We start from the raw sequence: 20,872 nt of genomic DNA on the forward strand, positions 1-20,872 counted from the left end.
CATAGGGAAATGGGTTCCCAAGTGGTAAGTCATATGGTATGTCTAGAAAGTACTGCAACACTTAGAAAACTATGCAATGAATGAAAGTGTTACATATTGGAATCAGCACAATTCATAGCATTCATATGCTGTAGAGGAGGTGGTAGACAGTGCTGTCCAGGCTTGCTGCTACCCATTCCCATAACTGGGAAGAGAGCACAGCATAATTAAAAGATTTATCTCCCAGAAACAACACTTAATAAAAAGAAAAAGCCTGAAAGTAATTCTACATTTTCAAATAGCATTCTGTTAATTTTCCCCAAATTTGTTTGTAAGCAACTAGAAATATCTAAAAAAATCAACGCAAGTTTATGAACTCAATTCTGTTTCCACTCAGTTCAGTACAAATCCAGAGTAAATTAACAGAAGTTAATTTAGAAACAAAGCAATTAAACTATGAATTAGACCTGGTCTACTCAAGGGTTTCAGGTTGCTGGGTCGATCAAGACAAAGCAAGAACAGTATTGGCAGAAACAGATATAGAAGTCATGGTATTTTAAGTTCTGTGTAAATGTGGGGGTTTTTTAAGGAGTCTCAACAGAGTACTTGAATTTTTTGTTTTAGGGGAACAGAGTTGTGATCTGGTAACACTTGCTGTTGGGGGATTTTATTTTTTTCAATATGATGTTAGATATCATATGTTGGAGACCAAATTCTCAAATAATTTACGTGGATGTAACACATTTAACTTCAATGCAACTCCATTAGTTCATAGTACTGCTCAGCACTGACATTTTCATGAAATGTTTTAGTACAAGCCAATGCAATTTAACAACACAAGTACAGCAGTACTTGGTAGGGACTGAACTAGCTCTGTTTTTTAATACTAAGACCAGAAAAGACTGTTACATTATACATTGTGATCTGCTGAAAATCACAGCCCATTCACCAACCCAAAAACTCTCATTAAAATAGATTAGAATTTGATCCTGGGCATGTACCAGAAATACCATCACTCTTAGATAGGTAAAAATTATGAAATGAGAATAGACTGAGCAGAACCCATCCATAGCCATCCACATTTGGAGTTGTGGTCTCTTTCCAGCTTTGATTATCTCTCTCTAGCTGTGGATTTAAGAAGGGGGTGGGGGGGAAAGAAAAAAAAAGAAAAAATTTAAAAACACACTCTTTTAAGGCCTGCAGAAAATTGACTGAAGTACAATTCCTAGCAGAACATAAAACCAAAATATACTGGGACTGAAGCAGAAAATTTTGTCTTGCTCACTAATCTATGCAGTCAGCACAGACTAAAATTCTCTGTGAAATGAATTTGAAAGACTCTTTGTGTCCACTCATCAGGTAAACTATCTCAGCATTTAATTATTCTGTTCCTATGAAGTACCTTCTTTGTTCTTCTCCCTCCTTGTGCCTGGAAAGCTCCCTCTTACGCTGAAATTGAATTAGTTCAACTTCACCTTCCAGCTACTGAACTGTGATATACCTTGTAACAGTTGCTGTCATAGCACTTTTCATGTTTTAGGACTAATTTTCAGTCCCCTTCTAATGTTGTCATTGAAGAGACTTGTGCATGCAAAGGGTTCAAAAGTCTGTGATAAGCTGCTGCAGCCAAAGGTTCAGTTCCAATTTCACTGCATCATATTACACAAGCTTCTTAAAAGTCTAAGAAATAGTTAAGTCTCTGTACATGCTAAATAAGCATGTACGGAACACTTCCTTTTATCATTGTTGAATCTGTCCATTGATTTCACTCCAGAAGTTTCACATCCTCTTTCAATCTGCCTTGGACATTATTTGCTCTATTACCAGTCCTCTTTTCTGAAAAAGTCTGCAAATCACAAGATTATATCACTGCCTAGCATGTCAATAGAAACACTAAAGAGCATCAAGCTCCAATTTTCAGGGGAAGCTACTAGCGATCATTTCTCTTGCACTCTTGTGCCTTTTGCTGTGTTAGACAAGGTAGACATTAATTTAACTAAAATATTTGAGATATCTCACATGAGGCAAGTTTGCTTAGTTTTAAATCAAAATACAGTTTCAGTGTTAAATCAGCATAAATTCAAGGATGGTATGTCAAACAAACTCCTAAGATGTACAGAAAACCTGCCAACCTCCTGTCGCCCCACCCCTCCTCCCCTTGAAAAAGAACAGTCTCCCATCACCATTATTTTTTCCATTAAATAATGCCTCTGTAAAACATAATTCCTGCACATTTGTAAATCCTAACTTACAACAGCCCATGCTGCTGGCTGAAGGTTGTGAAGGAAAAAAGGGAGCCAGTATCATTTGCATGGATAGCTATGACCATCCTCAGCACTACCTGCAGGGATCTGCTCCCCTTTCCCCATTGGACTAAACTGTATCTCCCTTTGGCATATGAGTTGGATTCATCCCATGGATGTGCTCTGGTAGCAAGCCACTCCTGGCTACTGCTCCCCCAGCTATATGGTTTTTTTACATTTTTAGCACTGACATCTATCCACCTAACTGCCCTTCAGTATTTCCCTGATTTCACTGGCCTCCCACAAGGGATTGGCACACAGTTCACAAACTTTGAGCACAGGAAGTTGCTTTCAGATACTTCACACTAAATGCAAACAGACATTTTCACACCACTCAAGCCAGGTTCTTCAAAATGGTAAATAATAACCATTTGCTCCACTCTTCACCAGAAGCGTATGATTTATAGCTAGAAAAATAGAATGATATGGTCTAAAAGTTTCACTCTTCTGCTTGAAGATTGACAGTTCTTTCTGATGGTAGCTTTGGATGTAGAAAGCTCTCAGGAAAGCAGCAGCATTAAAAATAAATGCAAGATGCTTCATGCACGTTATAACATACTGAACCTTCAGAATAAATTATTTATACCAAAGGTTGGATGCGCCATAATAGCGTCCACCCAACAGCTAAAAAATGTATGGGAAAGAGGAGAGCAAACCACAGAGACTAACAGAAAGAAGCCTGACAGCTATGGCTGTGTCTTGGTTTGAGATAAGCAACTGCCAAGCTCGGTAGGAAAAATAACATAATGCTTAACTGAAATTATTCAAAGAGAAAAAAAGGATGCTCAATTCACCTGGATTTTGGGGTTTTTTCCTCCCCTGATAGTCTACAACAAGAACACAAGGACCAGACAACTATTCAGTATTACAAATCTGGTGTATTTGTTTATGCTATGCATCTGTATTTCTATGCAAATAAAAAGAGCTATAGTTGCCAATCCTCCACTTTTTAAAAAGTGATACAACTTGAGATTTCCCATGCAATAATAATAATAATAATATACAAACATTTTCACCTAATGCCATGTTGACAGTGTCAGAGTTTGGGTGTTCATGTTAATGTAGTTTTCTCTTCCTTGAGGAGGCTTCCTAAGCAGGGGAAGCCTACTAACCATGCACAGTAGTATATAACGAATTAGAGAGTGCAATATTCAAGACTGTAAAGCTGTTCCATAAAGCAAGGCAGCAAAATACATATCACAACCAAAGTTTTACTCACAAAGAGGCTCACCAGATCCTAAAGTTCCATAACCTCTTTGCTTCAGAGATCATTACAATGAGGCTGCAGAGGGCACACACTGCACCACCCTGACAGTGGTCCATTCTGCATCTTTTGAACATCATGTTTTCTGTGATGACTAGCAGCACTGCTCCACAGCTGAATGGGACACAGGTATGATGAGCACAGACAGGTACACCTTTACAGTGGTGTTTCAGACATAAACCACTGTACAGAAGGGAATTGTCAATGCACTATCTTCAAGGCCATCTCTAGGCTACACATCACACTTGGTGAAAGACCCTGAACTCAGTAACACACAGTTTATTGTCCAAGACTGTCACCTAAATATAAGAGCAAAACTAATCATTTTTACTGCTGTTATGAGGCTGAGCATGGGAGAGTAGGATGAAGCTGAGGGGCATGATAACTTTCAATAAAGAACTGGAGACACTATTTCAGACTGTTTTTCAGAATGGGCAACAAAGAGGCTGCTCTTGAACTGTGGGTTGCTTTGTAGGCTTCAAAGACACAAGTGTCTCCTTTGGGCTTTTTATAGACTACTTTGGAAATGCACATACTCCCCAGACAATGGGGCAGTACTCCTCATTTCAGTATTTTGTGAAGATACAAAATTAAACAAACACTATCCTTTCCCTCTGTATCCAGCACATGCTTGTAATTTCAGCTGAAATCAGAAGCACATTTAACAAAGAATGAAGCATAGAAACAGATTTACTAAGATAACTCTACAGCCAAACAAACTATTAAAACTTATTCTGCATCTCTCACCAAACATATTTGCATACAAAAGTTGGGAGGGGAATTTTAAATTTGTCATTGGAAAGAAAATCCCTTCATGGTATCCTTAAATGCAATTCTCTTATTTACCCCTCTCTGAGTTCTGAGTAATTCCACTGGCATCAAAAATACAATGGTGTAAAAAGCATGAAAAATCTCAGGACAATTGTATGCAGTAGCAAAACCAGAATAACTGAATGAATAATGACCAAACAGGCAGAACTTTAGCTGGTGTAAAGCAAGTTACAGATTTCAGTGTTGCAAGGTTAATTTCCATGCACTGAGGATGTTGGTCCATAGTCAGCAAATCTTGTTTTCTCACACTTATGTTAACAAACACTTAGGAACACGGGAACAAATGCAGAAGTAGGTGTAATGATTAATTTGACAAAACTCTGAGTTAATTTCCTTCTTTAAAGCTATATAGTATACCCTATAAATGGACAACCTTAGATTATTTTAAAAAAACCATTAAAATCACAGTAACTATTGAGCAAATTGAAGGCTTTGGCAATTATTCATCATTTCATTACAATTAAAAACTAATTGAAAGCCTAAGTAAATAACACCAGAGTTTTATTCATGATAACAGGGAAAATAGGGTGGAACGGCTGATGTTAGAGAGAGACTCTTGTCCTTTCACTAATGGGGAGGATTATAGTACACAATAATTTTTACCTTCACCAGCATTGATGCTGCAGCACTAAACACAAAAATCAAAATGATCAGTTGCAGCAAAGAAATCAGAGCAATGGCATTAATAAAACCACAGAGGCCAGCCATCTTGTGCACCACAGGGAAATCCAGTTTTGCACAGTTGGTGTTTTGAGGCACATATGTGACACAATTAGTATAACAAAATAAGTTTCTCCTTGCTGAAGCATGTACTGCAAATTGAGTCATTAATCTCATTTATAAAACAGGCACAATGGCAATTTCTTCTCATTAGAGTGTGAATAGTCAGTCCTGTTCACTTTTAATGTGGGTCATTTTAACTAAATATAAATACTTCAGCCCCAAGACCCTGCAAGAACTGTTACTATTGAAGTTCCAACATGCTGGTGATGCTGTGTGCTAGCACCTGTCTGAACTACAATAAAACCATGGCAGCCAGCATATTGCAGTTATCACTTTAAAGATGAAGAGTCAAAGTTCAGAGGGATTCAGGACTAAGTCCATTATAAGGCTTCATTTTCTGAAAGAGGACACAATTACATTGAGGCTTCTAAATTCACACATTGATTCAAAAAAATCCCTGTTGAAATGCTGCCAAATTCTAAGCTACCTATGCTCCCAAAATGTTCACCTACTCAACTGTTTGCAGTGTTTGCACCTCCCTGAAACTGCTCTTTCTGAGTTATTTAGCTTATGCCTTCTGCCTCTCATGGCCATATTTCAGAGAACAGGTCTTTTTAAAGCAAGTTCTCTGTGGTATTAGATCCAGCCTCTTGCCACATATGCAATCTTGTAAAAGCTTTGCAGGGTGAGGGCCAATCCATGACAAGTGAATGACTTCTGCCAGTCCTGAAGAAATAGCCTGTATTGCTTTCTGACAGCAAGTACAACTCAGGCTCTTCATGTGTAGACAGGTTTCAGTCTTCTGCTTGGATAGGTAATCTAACCCAACCTGAAGTCACTGCTTTCCCCTCCTTCATTAGGAATTTCCTTATTTTAGTAGACCACATATTGCATGAATGAGAGGAACCAAACCTGTAACTTCAAGTCATGATGGAGATGGCAAATCCCTTGACTGACTTCTAGGAAAATTCTCTTTTCCCTGATAAGGGCTTCTCAACATAAGGGAAAGCAATGTAAGACATCACCCATATTTCTTGTAGATCTTCTCCTCACATATTTAATTTTAAAGCCTTCCTCTTCTGCATATATAACCACTTGGATGACTCATGCCACATTTACTTCAATTATATCATCTGGTGTTGTATAGTGCCACTCGTTATACCAGATGCAAAGAACAGCCCATCAGGTCAACAGCATGAAAATATACAGTTCATACAGGGAGGAGAAGAAAGAGGATACCACCCCTCATCATAGCACAGGCTGTTTCGATGGCTTTTAACTTAAAACACACCCTCATGCCACCTGTTAGGAGTTTCAGTCCCCATCCACAAGCTGTCACATCAGCAGAGTCACTACAAGGTAAGGCATGTTTTTGGTAAGATAGGGGATCCTTTCACTTTGAGAATACAACAGACTCCAACACATCATGGCATCTTTGAGATTCAATAGCCCTTTACTTCCAAAGGGGATCTGCATCATTTAAACAGTGTAACAAAGAACTAAGAAGTAGAGAGATCAAAATCAGGCCTTCTTCAATTTATCAAAGAGAATTCCATTTGTTTGTCTGTCTGTTTTGCCTTTTTTTTTTTTTTTGTTTCAGAAAACCTTCTTGAGCCAATCACAAAATCAGTCTGCTGATATGATCATCAGGCTCAAAAACTTCACATTTCAACCAAAGTGCCAGGTTTCCAGAGAGGTTTAAAAACCTCCTGCAAAGAAAAGCATGAGGAGGTCCTTCAAAATGCCTGAAGGAGATGCTTGTACACATAACAACTCATGAAAATTAAGTTACGTATTTACCCAGCTAAAAAGGCAGAGGTTAGCCCAAACTTCATAAGCCTCTTGTCTTCATTCTGTGAATATGTGTAAAAATTGATATATAGAATTTATGGCGTCTTGTCTTAGATGGATTTGTAAGTATTTATAGATGAAAATAAAAGTTTAGGGCATTTTTATACATCAAAGACTTGTGCTGTGCTCCCATAGGGCTCTTGTCTCAAACATGGGCTCACAGTAGCAGCTGTGAGGGAACCTACTTCTCATGAAACCCTTTTGAATAAGTTGCAAGATGGTCAGATGCAAAGTGTTTTCTGTGTTCTAGCTTAATGGGGTCCTCTGCCTCTGTGAAGCCTCAAAACATTTCTTTGTTTAGTTAATCAGAGTACACAATTAATCAAAGAGTGAATTTTTGTTATGAGAGTTTAAAAATATTAACATTTTGAATACTATTATTACAAATTTTCTTCTGTCACTGAACTTCCTTGATCACACTGACATTGAAAATGCTGCTACTTTTCTTGCTACTTCCACTCTAAGATGAAGTCAAAAAGGTGATGAATCTCAGAGAAAAGAGTCATATCTCACTTACATTTGCAGACCAGTAAGACCTAGGAGGTTTGGTTGAAGTCTGAGTTTGGGACTTCTGAAAATAGTCCTATGACATTATGAGCAATTATGGTATCTGAGAGTGAGATTATATTTCCTTACATTAGTCTTATTTTCTGTGACTGAAAGCAGGCCTTTCTCATCTGCTCTTTCACCTGGCACTACTTAACCCCCTTTTGGCAATCCTCCTGCAATCTTGAGGAAGGAGGGGAGTAACAACATTAATCCACTGCTGAATGTACTGGCAAGAATTAACATACAGCACTCATTAGAGGCTATGAATACTTAGAATTGTAATCCTCTGTGGCAAGTGTTTTCAGCTTGTGCTTTCATTGCATTTCTAGGCAACATACATTTTTTTTGTTGCTCAGAGTAAATACAGGGACTCTGAACTATTAACAATCAGAACACTTGCTGTTGTTTGTGAAATATTAGCTGACCTACTTCATTGCAGTTTTAATTAGGTATTACTCCCATGCTGTTCTTGTCCCTATGGGGATTCTTCATTTGGCACTGATATAAGTGTTCCTACAGTATGGCAATTCACCAGGAAAGAGACTGTTTGGAAATACATCATTGAAGGTGAAGAAACACCACAGTGTGCTGTAGCCTTACCTCATCCATGTCAGCCTCCCTGTTCCCATATCCAGAATTAAGAGCACAGGACTGCAAGTGTCCAAAAAGGAGAACATCTGGAATCAATCCTGAATTCCCTCTGACTACAGCCTAACCCCAAGAAAAACCCTGATGTACCAAAACTACTGAAAGCCTGGCACTATGCCCAGGGATTCATTACCTGCAAGATTAGGGGTACAGTATTGACAACCTACAAGTCATTTTAACTGTTTAGTTTCCCTAAACATGTCTCTGCTTCATATCTCAATAACTGAAATAATTATAAATGAACTATTTTTAGTATAAAAATAATCTGATGAGGAACAGCAAGGCAGAGATCTTAGATGATTTTCTTCTTTTACCCCTCAGTAGAATCACGATAGCACAGTTATCTTGTTGTTTCACTATGGCAGTTCAGTTGTATGCTGTTAACTGCAAAAATGTATTCCCTAGGAATTTTTACTGACTTCTTTTTATTTTTTCCTTTTGGCAAGATAACTATGCAAAATTTCACTGCTCTATGTGCAAAAATAAGCAGCAATATATTGAACAAGAATATGATTCCGTGACACATGAAACACATAGTTTTACACACATCAAAGTAATTTCAGAAGCAATTAAGGATGAAACACAAACCAGGGGAGCCTGTACTTCCATTGAAGTGTCCCAGGGGAGAACAAGCCCCTTAACTGCCACTCTTCTCTAATTATACGTAATGCAACTGTATAGGATGCAAAGAAATTGATAGCTATGTCTGCCTGCTGGCATTTGGAAACAAAAGAGGAAGTTAAAAGCTTCCACAGCAGTGAGGTTTTGAACTTCAAAAACATCAGGAATATTTTTGTTAGCTTGTTTCCTTTTTCTGCTCATAGGGACAGCTTTTGGGGCAGTCTTCCTTAAGCTGTGCCTTGGATCATGGACTTCACTAATTTTCACCGTCTTACAGCAGAAACCCTTTCCCCCTCTGTTTATGACTTTTAAGAATTATTAAAATCAGCCTAAATCTCCCTTTCCTATTACTAATGAAGGTTAAAGAGGCCACAACCAAAACCACTTATAAACTGATAGCACAGTCTGACCTTTCATCATTAAAATGAAATAATTTTTTCATAGACTTGTAGAATGGTTTGGGTTGCAAGGGACCTTAAAGACCCTCTAGTTTCAACCCCCCTGCTGTGGACAGGAACACCTTTCACTAGATCAGGTTGCTCAGAGCTCCATCCAGCCTGGTCTTGAACACTTCCAAGGATGGGGCATCCACAACTTCTCTGAGTAACCTGTTCCAGTGTCTCACCACACTTACAGTAAAGAATTTCTTTCTAATATCTAATCTAAACCTCCTCTGTTTCACTTTGAATCCATTCTCCCTTTTCCCTGTCACTACAAGCCCGTGTCAGAAGTCCCTCTTCATCTTTCTTGTAGGCTTCCTTCACATACTGGAAGGCCACAATTAGGTCTTTTTCATTAAAAATATACAGAAACCTCGAGTCTCTCAATAAAAGGTAAGTGATTGAACCTCTAATGCTTCCAAGTTCAGGCTTGGATAAGAGGAAACATCATCTCTAGTTGTGAGGCTTTGCACCTAGTATTTCTCTTGTTGCAAAACAGGATACATCAAGATTTGGTAGACTCTCTACTTTTTACACAAGACACTAAGAAAGTGAAAATGATAGTTTGGAGAAAGAGTGAATAATCTGGAAAATAGCTGTTACAAAAAAAATATGACTTAGTAACCCGATGATTATACACAGTTCTGGGTAATATGAAGGAGTTATCCAACAATCTCTTTGTGTGGCTTTTGCACACACGTCAGACCTATAAGGGCAAAACCTTCCCTCCCATCATCATCCACACCCTGAATGTGTGGTACCTTCAACACATACAGCCCCTTAGCAAGCCCATCTCAGGCTCATCCCACCTCTCTTGACAATGACTGCATAGCTCCTTCTCAGTATATTATCGCACACATACCTCAAGCAAGGTTAGACTACCTCCATACTGACTACTCAAACAAAATTGGATCTGAACTCCTGCCTAGAGGATGGTAGGATTTCTTGCAGAAACGTATATGGTCTCTTGGAACACCAGTCCTTTTTAATAATCTGTCTTCAAACCAGATGGACTTAACAGGAATGGAAGAAGTAGAAAAAAGTGAGGTTGCAATGTCATAGCAAGAATATATGCATCGAAGCCAGGATGGCTTGCGTGATATTCACTCATCCCTCACAATGCAGTTCATTCAGCTGCAGGGAAGCTCAGCCTGTTCTCCACAGCAATATGGGGAGGAAAAACCAGCAGAGGGCAATTCCAGCTTGCTTTCAGTGGCAACTGAGCATAGCAGGTACAGAAAATATAGTGTAATGCAGCCTACTCTGACAGCAGATTAGACATTGACATTACTGTTCAAGTGCAGTGTCATCTCCAAGGAAATGGGAAAAAATGTCATTTTAGCTTGGGAAACAGGGACAGAGCACTTCTAACTGTGTAAGCTGGACAGCTATCATAATGAGTTACTCTGGTTTGGGACATACCTGTAATACTTTTCTTCACTCATTAGGCTTTGATTTTTCACAGCAGGATCGTGACAGCTCTGCTTGTACTGTAACACTTTGCAAAGGTTAGGTGACTAAATGAAGCAGTCTTTCTCTCATTATCTGTAAACACCCAGTTAAACCACAACAGACTTCATGAAGGTGACATAAAACTAGTAAGTTTTGAAGCCTTTGCAGGAAGATTTATCCATGTGATTTTGCAATGCCATTTCTAAGACTCATGTGGCAGGAATCTTACTGAGTTCCATGAAACACAGCATGTAACTAACACCATGCTTTCACAACAGCTGACCCATACTTCCTTATTACCCCCAAAAGGGAGTTTTGGGCAGCTTCATTTTGCCATCACCCAGGAGACTTACAGATCTAGCTGAAAGATGGGCTCCTTTGAAATCACTAGAAACTCAATATTCTTCTCTCAGACTCCACTGAAGATTTCTGGGCTGAGCCCAAATACACAGATGTGGGACAGAAGTGCTTCTAAAAGTTTTGGTAGAGTAAGATGCTCCACCTGGGCTATGGATACACTTTAGAGGCCTCCAAGATGTTGCCAACTCTATCATTACTTTTCCCCATTTCTTTTAGCACTTGCAGGATGTGGGACTAAGCACTGGAACTGCACAGATGAGATTGGAGGCAAAAAAACCCAAACAAACCAGGAATCAAGGAATAATTTTTAGTAAGCAAATAAGGTGATTATGTTGTATTTGTACCATCTGTATCTTGCATAAAGAGCTCCAAATTCTGTTCTATATAACTATATACTTCAGTGGAAAATGCACCTTCAGTAAAACACCCTTTTTCATGCTGTTCTTCACTTTTTTTTTTAATATTTCATACTTACTGGAGACACCAAGAGGTGAAGCACTGATTTGAGGAAAGTGATTTCAGTGAACATATTGCCTTGTCAAATCACAAGAGTTGGCTTAAGCCTAATTAATACAGGGTTTGAATGGATGAGGCTGATCTCAGAATTAAAGTTGTCAGTTTGATTCTGTTGCAAAATGTTGCTAAGCATCTACTGCATATGCAAATAATCCAAGCATCAAGTTGTGCAGCTGTCAAACCACTGTAGAAAGGGTTAAATATAATCTCTGTGACTCCTGATAATACTCGTTTCTAAAACACAATGACAATATTGCATCTCTATCTACCTATAACACACCATGACATAGCAGTCAGTCTTCACTAATGGAAGTGACTGAGTATAACAAATCTGAGTCATGAAACAGGAGTGGGGGAAAAAGAAAGAAATAGTATGTTTTGTGTACTTTTTCCATATCTAAGATTAAAAACTCATAATATACAAATGTAATCATTGTCTGCTATTCCTGAGCTATGAAATGTGAGCCATGTCTTGGAGGAAATGGAGGAGAAAGAAAGAAGAGATTCTTAAAGAAATGCCACCCACTAAAGACACCAGAAAAGTTACTGTAAATGTTCCACTAGGTCCTAATCTGCATGCAGGGCAATAACAGACTGATCTGTGGTTGCTCCTGTTTTTATGTTTCATGAAAGTCACATTGTATTCTTTGTGTGTGGTCAGTTATCATTTTTGAATGAATGTGCAACACACCCTAATGCTAGAGCTGACTCCTTCTCCTACAAGCATATTTATCCTTACATTTCAATTTTGCTGGCATTTCTGATGTCAGTGTTGCATACAATGGAATTCTGACCTAGCTGAACATGTAACAAAAGACAGTCATGCAACATTTTGATCAGGCTTTGAAAAAAACATCCATGAAACATACCTTCAGGGAATCAGCAGCAAGCTACTGAGAGCATATTATGCTTATAAAGGTGGGCTAAGCACTGTGCAAGGCCTAAGCAGGGTACACTTTCATATAGTCAGAAAAAAATATGCTTGTAATGATTGAAAAATGAATGTTTTGCTTTTGTGGAAATATGTTTAGTGAATCACACAAGTGGGAAGTTAATTTCATTTCTCTGGCTGTGGTGTCTTAAGTTATAAATTTCTAGGTAATACTGAGAGAAAAGAGTAATTTATAAATTGCCTCATTTCTGTTCATAGTCTGTATTAATACTTATATTACTTTTCAAGCTACAAACAAATAACCAAAGATGAGAGTCAAGAAACAGAATCTGGGTTGCAGCTGTAAGGGGTGGGTAGCCTATGCAGCTGCATGTATTCATATAGTGGAATTGTCCGTGTGAGCAGAGTTACTCATGTGCATTAATGTTTTAGAAGAAAGCTCTTGGGGCATATTATACATTTGGCTTTATGGATATACATAAGATTATTTTATCTTTCATCCTATCCAAAGCACACTCAAATCAATGTATGCCTTGCTTTAACTTCAATGAGGTTGGAATCAAGCTCACAACTGTAATTATGAAGGGCATGGAGCGATCATAATGGTTTGTGATCATTTTGATGTCTTACAAACTAAAATGTTCATCTACCATGTTCATAGCTCATTTCCTTTTGCTTTGTGTAACTTGGAATTGATTCACACACACATCAGTAGAAAATGAATTTGATGCTCCATTTTTTTCCCCCCAGTAAATTTGTCCAAAGGAGACAGCTATTTCCTTACCAGAGGTCACCAGCATCTGCCATCAGCATTTGTGCCAGGTCAGGACACTAAACTGATCAAGATGCCTTTTTTACAACTGTCACTAACAGTTGCCTAGAACTTGAGGGCACATCTTCATGGGGAATCCCATGATGTTACAGCATATGCTACCTGGCACCACACAAAGCACTGGGTGAGAAGAGTGATGGTCCCATTCACAATCTTGCCAGCTGGTCAATCTTGCACATAGCAGTAACTTGAAGTAATGCTAACCACCTCAGGTTTGACTCTGACGAGTGCTCTGCCAAGCTCATTGTAGTTCTGGTTAATACTTTTTATTACATTTTCAAATACAGGAAGTCTCTAAAGTTCCCTTTCATCAGGTTCCCTGCCACCATATTTATAATGCTGCTCCTAACAAGTGCCCCTAACTAATAGGAACAATTACAAATATGCCAAGAGTTAATTAGCCCAACACAAGGACAGGTTTCTTGGCCAGTTTCCCAGGGCCTTGACTGACATCTTGGCATAAGCTCATCACAAGTGTTTCTCTGGTTTGTGAATATGCATGCATATTGCAACCTGGGCAAGAGAGGGGGAAGTCAGAGATGTTCCCCCCAGGTGCTATGAGGAATAGTAACAGATATTCAAAAACTATGTTTCATACCTCTACCACTCCATATATGAGATTTAATTAGGAATTAGTGCAAGATGCAAAGCTGCCTGTCTGGCTGTGGAAAACACGGTGAACACCCCAGAGATGCAAGTTTCTTTGCAATATTTCTTAAATCGTAAGTTATACCCATGTCTATAGAAATCCAATTTTCTTCAGAACCACTGAGGAATGGAGGTACATGAGTGTTATCTTGCAACGAAAAGATGCAAACATTTTTGTGTGTTGATATGGATCCATCTCTCTTCTGTTCATGCCCATATTTTAATATGATCTATCCACAACCATTTAAATTCAGAGAATAGCTTTCAAAGATATAGTCTTGTTTTGATTTGAATATTTTGGCAAAATGCCACATATAAACCAAAGGACAAAGATCTCTGCCCCTGCTGAGAAAAGGGAAGGAAAAAAACTCTGACACTAAAGCTTGAACTGAACTAGTTATATATTTACACAAAAAAGGGAAAATGATAAGTAGACAACAATGTAACACACACCTACACAAGCTAGATATAACAATTCTTTCACCTCCCCACTCAACAGAAAACTGAACCCCTCTGAACACAAATCTAACTATTTCTGTCTACAAAACACCCCAAAAGAACTCAATCATCAGAGGGACAGACCCAAGCAGAGAAAACTAAGAATAAACATTTACTTCCCTGTAGATTACATAGTAGTGAGGTGGTGCTGGGCCTAATGTGTGAGAGGACAGCAGCAATGTCCTGTCTCTACTGTATTTATACTTGAGATGACGTTGGAATATGGTATGGAATACCATTGGCCAGTAGCAGTCAGCTGTCAGCTGGTCTGACCCAGCTCAAATCAGCTGATAATCCAAGGCCTGCTCTAAAATTAAAGCCTAAATTTAGGCCTAGCTAAACCTATAACAAACCTGTTTCTGGATTTTCTGATATTGTTTTAATATGTTTGCATATATGTCCTTTCACTGCATGTATTCAAGAAAGAAGATCAGATCTCTCCTTCATTTATTTGTAAATGATAGAGAATTTGTATTGAGAAAGTTCTTTGATGGTATATGGTTTTCCAGTGGATTAAATGGCAGATTCTGGTCTCATTATAGGCAAAATAATGACTTTTACCAGTTGTCACGTGAAAGGGAGGAAGGAGAAAGAAATGCAAAGATTTCTAGTCTTAACTGTATTAATAAGAAATTATTACCTATAAGCGCTTCCAGACAATCAGATCCTTATGTTCCCAACACTGCCTGTCGACTATGGACAGCACACAGGTTGGAAGGGTTTCTGATTTCTGATATGAAGCCACACTTAATATCTAGAAAAGAACTTTCTTCACAACAGCTACCAAAATAACATTTATTAATACGAGTATGTGACAGTTATTGTGGGTTCTGCTTTGCCAGTGATAATATTTAGCTGTAAGATTGTATTTAACTGATAATAAAAGACCCCAAAAGAAACTAGTACAAAACACTTTTTACAGAGACAAACACACTAAACTCAAGTTTCAATACACCTGCATCCGATTTTCATGACAGAAACTAGCAACAAAGAACTACTAACTAAAAGCACAGCCACCTAAAGCACTTATCTAGACACTCTTTCAATAACTTAAGACAATAAAATATCTTGCACACCACTCTCTCTGTAACACAAAGCAAAGGGAAAGAACAGAGCTGCTTCTTATCAACACACATGTTGAAAAAGAAACTGTACATTGCAAAAAAAAGCAATAACTAATATAAAGTAGAAAAGTGTAAAGCAAGTTACTGTTATTAGTATTAAGGTAGCAAAACAGTTAATAAAGAAGATGCTTATAAAGTAAGAATCAAAGTAGCTGTTAACGTAAGATGTAAGATAGAATGTATAAAGGAATAAGCTTTGTAAGAAAGTAAAGATAAGAAAGTAAAGTATAGAAAAATAGAAGGCACGTGGTTTTCTTATCCCTACATTGTTCCCGGAGGTAGGAGGAGGCAGGACAAGCTGCTAGGAGCTACTCTCACAGAGATGTGGCATTTTCCTCTTCTCCTGCAGTTAAAACTGCATCTCTTTTTATACCTTTTTTTTTTCTTCAAGTGGTCGTGTGACTAAAGTCAATCTTTTGGGGAGATGATGCAGATGCCTGAGGGTGGTGGCTCCTTGAGTGGTTATAGAAGATATCACAAAGGAGGGCCGCGTCATTTTTTAACACATCATTCTTGGTTAATCTTATCAGTTTGAAAGCCTTTGTTCTCAGCTGGGAGCACCCCTCCAGGGAGCTGAGGCATTTCCCTCAACCCATCAGGGCTTATTAGCCCATCACCCCACACCAGTTTTACTGTCTTTGCAAAGCTCTTTAGACTTGCTTCCTAACATTATAATTAATGTAATAGCAACTAACAGAAAGGGATGGTCCTACTTTTTCTAAGTCCTTTCTCTAATAAAACAAGCTGACAAACTAAGGAAAATATTTATCATGATGTCTGGTGTCAGAGAACTTAGTGACATCATCAATGTTTAAAAAGAAAACAAACTAGTAGAGAAAAGATACCAGCATTCCAACAGAATCCATGATCAGTTTTATTCTAGAATTTTTATAGCCTTTCTCTATAAATACTGTAAAAAAAGATTTGGGAATTGTGGTGCCTTTGGACAGTTGTTCATTTTTTTGAGAAAGATAATGCACTGCAAATGCCCCTTCGAGCCTTATGCATGCTTAGGAGGAATGGGTTTCTTTTCCCACATGCAAATAATAAGACTCAAGGCTGAGCCATGATTCCTACTGTAGGTTCTGTCTATCTGGGATCTCCATTATGAGTAAATATTGGAATAAACCTGAATCCTTGATTTGGTCAGTTATGACGCCAAGTCTCTCTCCAAATACTTAAGTGTCTAGATTGGCGCTACAATGAGACTAATTATAAACATTTATGTTTATAATTATAAATTATAAACTTACTCTCTAAGAGGTACCTTTTTTTTTGTAGCACATATATATCCATGTTGTCCAGCATGAAGATTTGAAGATGAGGAATGACCTTGAAGCTGTTTCTCCATCATTTTTCTCACATGTGCAAATACCTTCTGATTTGGCACTTGCATTTCCTCCAGTGTTATTTTCTAAGGCCACCACATTATTCTGTTAACTGAGCCAGAAGCATTTCCAGGTTCAGTTTACTCAAAATTCTATTCTGACTTTATCTCCCAAAGATGTATATTCCTGGTTTTTGAAGACTGAGTGCCTAAAGGAGACTAAAAAGCCAGTATCTATTGTGATGGCAGTGGATGGAGAATCATTGGACTCCATGGATGTGACTTGTCCCACAGTGCTTTATTCTGTAATCTGTTTAATGACAGCTGGTGCTATTGGTACCAACAGTCAACACTACTACCTATTCTACCTCATTGTCCCATATCTTAATTTTCTAAACAAATTATGCCTACCAGAGAAGATTTTCTGTGCTGTTCTGTGGATCACAGTTGAAGAATCCCATACATAGAAAAGCCAGGCACATTGGAGCAGCCAGTGACAAAATAATTCCCTTCCCATTTCAGTTTAAAACCTCCCTTAACTATACTTTGTACTTAATATAATCTACAAACCTTTGAATACATTCTGAAAGTAAGTCATAGTCCTACACCATCCAAGGATTTATGTGGGATTCAAGGAAACAGGTAAGGATGACTCAAGCTCTTTGAACTCTTTGCACTTGGTTTGAATATATTCACTCTTATGGCCTAAATATATTAGTGGGCATCAGCCCGCTCCACTTGAGGAGACGTGTTGATGCAAGTCCTCTCAGTGCAACTGAACTAACCTCTTATCCACCATTTGTCCATCTTAAAGACTAGTCCTGAGCTTATTTGAATTTGCAATAAGCATTCCCACTTTCTTTTCTCCATGGTAGTAGTATGCATCATGGCAGTAGCCTAAATTCCATTGTATTAAAATATTTATTTGTAAAGGTTAACAACCCCATTACTAGATAAAATACCAAGCAAAGATGAATTTCTTTAAAGCTCTTTTCAGAGCTCAAAATTTAGGAATTGCTGATCCATAGGTTAAATCCCATAGGTACTGAACACACCAGCTCTAGTCGAGAAAATCACAGAAGGCTATGAGCTTAGGACAAGAGATTTTTTTTTCTAGTCTCCAATAAAAATTACCTGCATACTTGAAGCTGAACATCTGCCTGAGTGTTCTGTTGGATTGAAACCAAAATGCTTAGCACTTCACCAGGCAGGGTTCTGACAGTCTCAAGGCCAATGATTTTTATAGCAGACAGCCAAGCTATCAAAGGATTAAACAATACAGAAAGAATGCTGAAAATACAAACTTAGTGCCGTCTTTCCTCAAGGAGATAACAATGTGTACCCTTAGCACAAATTAAAAATAATAAAAAAAAAGGTTGTAACCATAGCAGCTGTGAAAGTCAGGCACTCTGGGTACACGATTTATTATGCCTCTACTTCATCACAGGCTGCATTCATTTAGAAAGAAGTCCTTAACACCAAGAACAAAAGAAACAAAATTTCTGTGAATGCTCTTAGTGCGCTGACTGCCTAATGCTTTGAGTGCCACTTCATAAGCTGAGCTGACAGGAAATAATAATATAATTAGGCAACAATGACCTTCAGCTTGGACAATTCCTGGCAGTTAACCCAGTCTTTAACCTGGCAGATCAACTGCTCTTAGAACTGCCCGATCCTGAGGCTTTCATAGCTGTGATAACCACGTGAGTTCTTAAATAAATTACCATTTTTATGTGTTGAAAAGTTAAAAACGGAACTGCACATTGCCATGGAGACTGTGCACTATTTAGAGCACAGAGATTTTCCAAGGAGTGAGAGCCCAGTTTAATATCCAGCAGGAAAGAATGCTTCAGTCTTTTGGGGGTTTTAGGTTTATAATAGTTGTTCTTTGCATGTCGGATGCATGGAGATGTTAACTGATTCTCTGAAGTCATTGTGCATTCTGGAGACAAATTATGACTATCATATTGGAACTTTGTATTCTGCTCTGGGCTGCTCCAGTTCTTTCACCACATGCTTTCTGTGATATTGTAACATATTACCAGAGCCACTAGAAAGGACAGTTTAAGGCATTGCTTAAGCATCAGTCAATGGAAATAGTGAAATAAACTGCCTTGACTTTACAGGCTCTATATAATGCAGAGTGCCCCAAATTCTGCATGTCCCAACCTGGCTTAGATTCTCCTTTTTTTAAAATATATTTTTGGAGAATAGAAATGTTCCACAGGTTTGCTGGTAAACACAACTGGAGTCACACTATCTGGATGTCAGAAAAATGCTTGATAAGATGTCCCAAACCATTAATGCATTTCACCAGAAAATTTTATTGATTGAAAACATCACCAAAACTTTTAAATTCCTTAATGCTTTATTTTAAATGTTTTTGTCATCTTGTCAACGACTAGAAAAGAACACATGAATAAGCTTTTGTCGTAAATATTGATTCTAAAGAAACCTATCAGACAGAAACTCTGCATGTAATAAATGCATGAGAAGAAAAATACAGTGTGGGTTTGGCTTCCAATTATCACATACAAACGGTTTGGCCAGTGCTTCAGTTTTCTATTACTGGATATACCCTCTGCTTGGCAAAACTGTTTTGGGTTGGTTTGGTTTTGTTTTCTTTTGTTTTCTTTTGTCTTTCTTTTTTTTCAATAATTTTTAAAATAAACAATGACTTGTGAGGTGATTTACAAATGATTCAGTGCAAAGTGAGACAGAACATGATTCAGACATTGCCAAGATGCCTTGGAGTGACATGTGCTTCCTTGGAGGACACTTGCAGAAAAGTCAAAATACAGTTACCAAGAATTCCTGCTGAATATCTAAAGATGGATCTGAAAGGGAGAAGGGATGTAGGGTATGACCATCCTGATTTATATACAAGTTTTAGAGAAAAGCATATGTAAGGCCACATGAAGAAACCTATTGCAAACACTGTGATGCAGGCTATATCAACAGAAAATGGATCTGTATTCATTTTATCTAAAATATACTAGACTAGACATGGGATGCTTGGTTTTCATTTCCTGCTCTGCCAAAATTCTTGAAAGGTCTTCTACGTCCTTTGCTGGAATGCCTAGTCTTTCTCAACCCTACAAGCGTCTGGTTTCTTTAGATCTAGACTCATGAACTAGCTATGAGCTTTGTATTCTTTTTTTTTTCCCTTTAAGTATAGAACAATCAGGTGCTATACAATAATATATGACAATGGTCTCAGGTGAATTTTATTATATTAGTGTGTAAGAAGGCAGTACATATTAGCTACTTATGAATATTCTCCTAAAAATTTCTATATAAAATAAGCTATAAAATATGAACAAAAGATAAATTTTCTCAGATGTACTCATTAAAAATGTCTCATCATAACTAATATAAGTCATTATCATCATTGAGACAATTTGAGAAAATCAGAAATTGCTCTCAACGTGTATCTAGCAACTTCTCCATTTGAGAGTGCTGGGCTGAGCTCAAGAGCACCTCAGGCTAAGGCTGTCCTCTGACTGAGGAGAATCTCTTTTCAGAAGGCACAAACATTTGGGGACTGGTAGCACACAAATATCTTAGGTTGAAAATGGAACAAGACAAATGTCGAGATGATCTAAAGTCACTCCCTCCCCACAGGGATAACTCTGTCATACTGAAGCATCTGACTCCAAGCACTTAAGGTTATGCCTGTTCAGGAAGTGGCTTTATGTGCTCTATTCTTCACACCAAGATAAGACCTTTAAGCCACAGTTCATACAGCATGAACATGAGCTAATAAACATTTTTCCTACAGTAACAGACTAATATGTTGACTTGGGGCATATGCAGAATGAGCTTATGTCTGGCCACAAAAGCCCTTTTAAATACATTTAATATTGGTATCCAAAACCAAACACGATCACAATTAGCAATTTCAATTCTTTATAAGAGGAGGTGTCCAGTCCAGACTACGACAAGTCATCGCATGACTGCAAGATAAGTGAGAAGTTCAGTCTGAGAGCAGTCCCAGAACAAGACACCTTGCCT

This window comes from Pithys albifrons, chromosome 2 (genome assembly GCF_047495875.1).
Source record: "Pithys albifrons albifrons isolate INPA30051 chromosome 2, PitAlb_v1, whole genome shotgun sequence".
Taxonomy (NCBI): domain Eukaryota; kingdom Metazoa; phylum Chordata; class Aves; order Passeriformes; family Thamnophilidae; genus Pithys; species Pithys albifrons.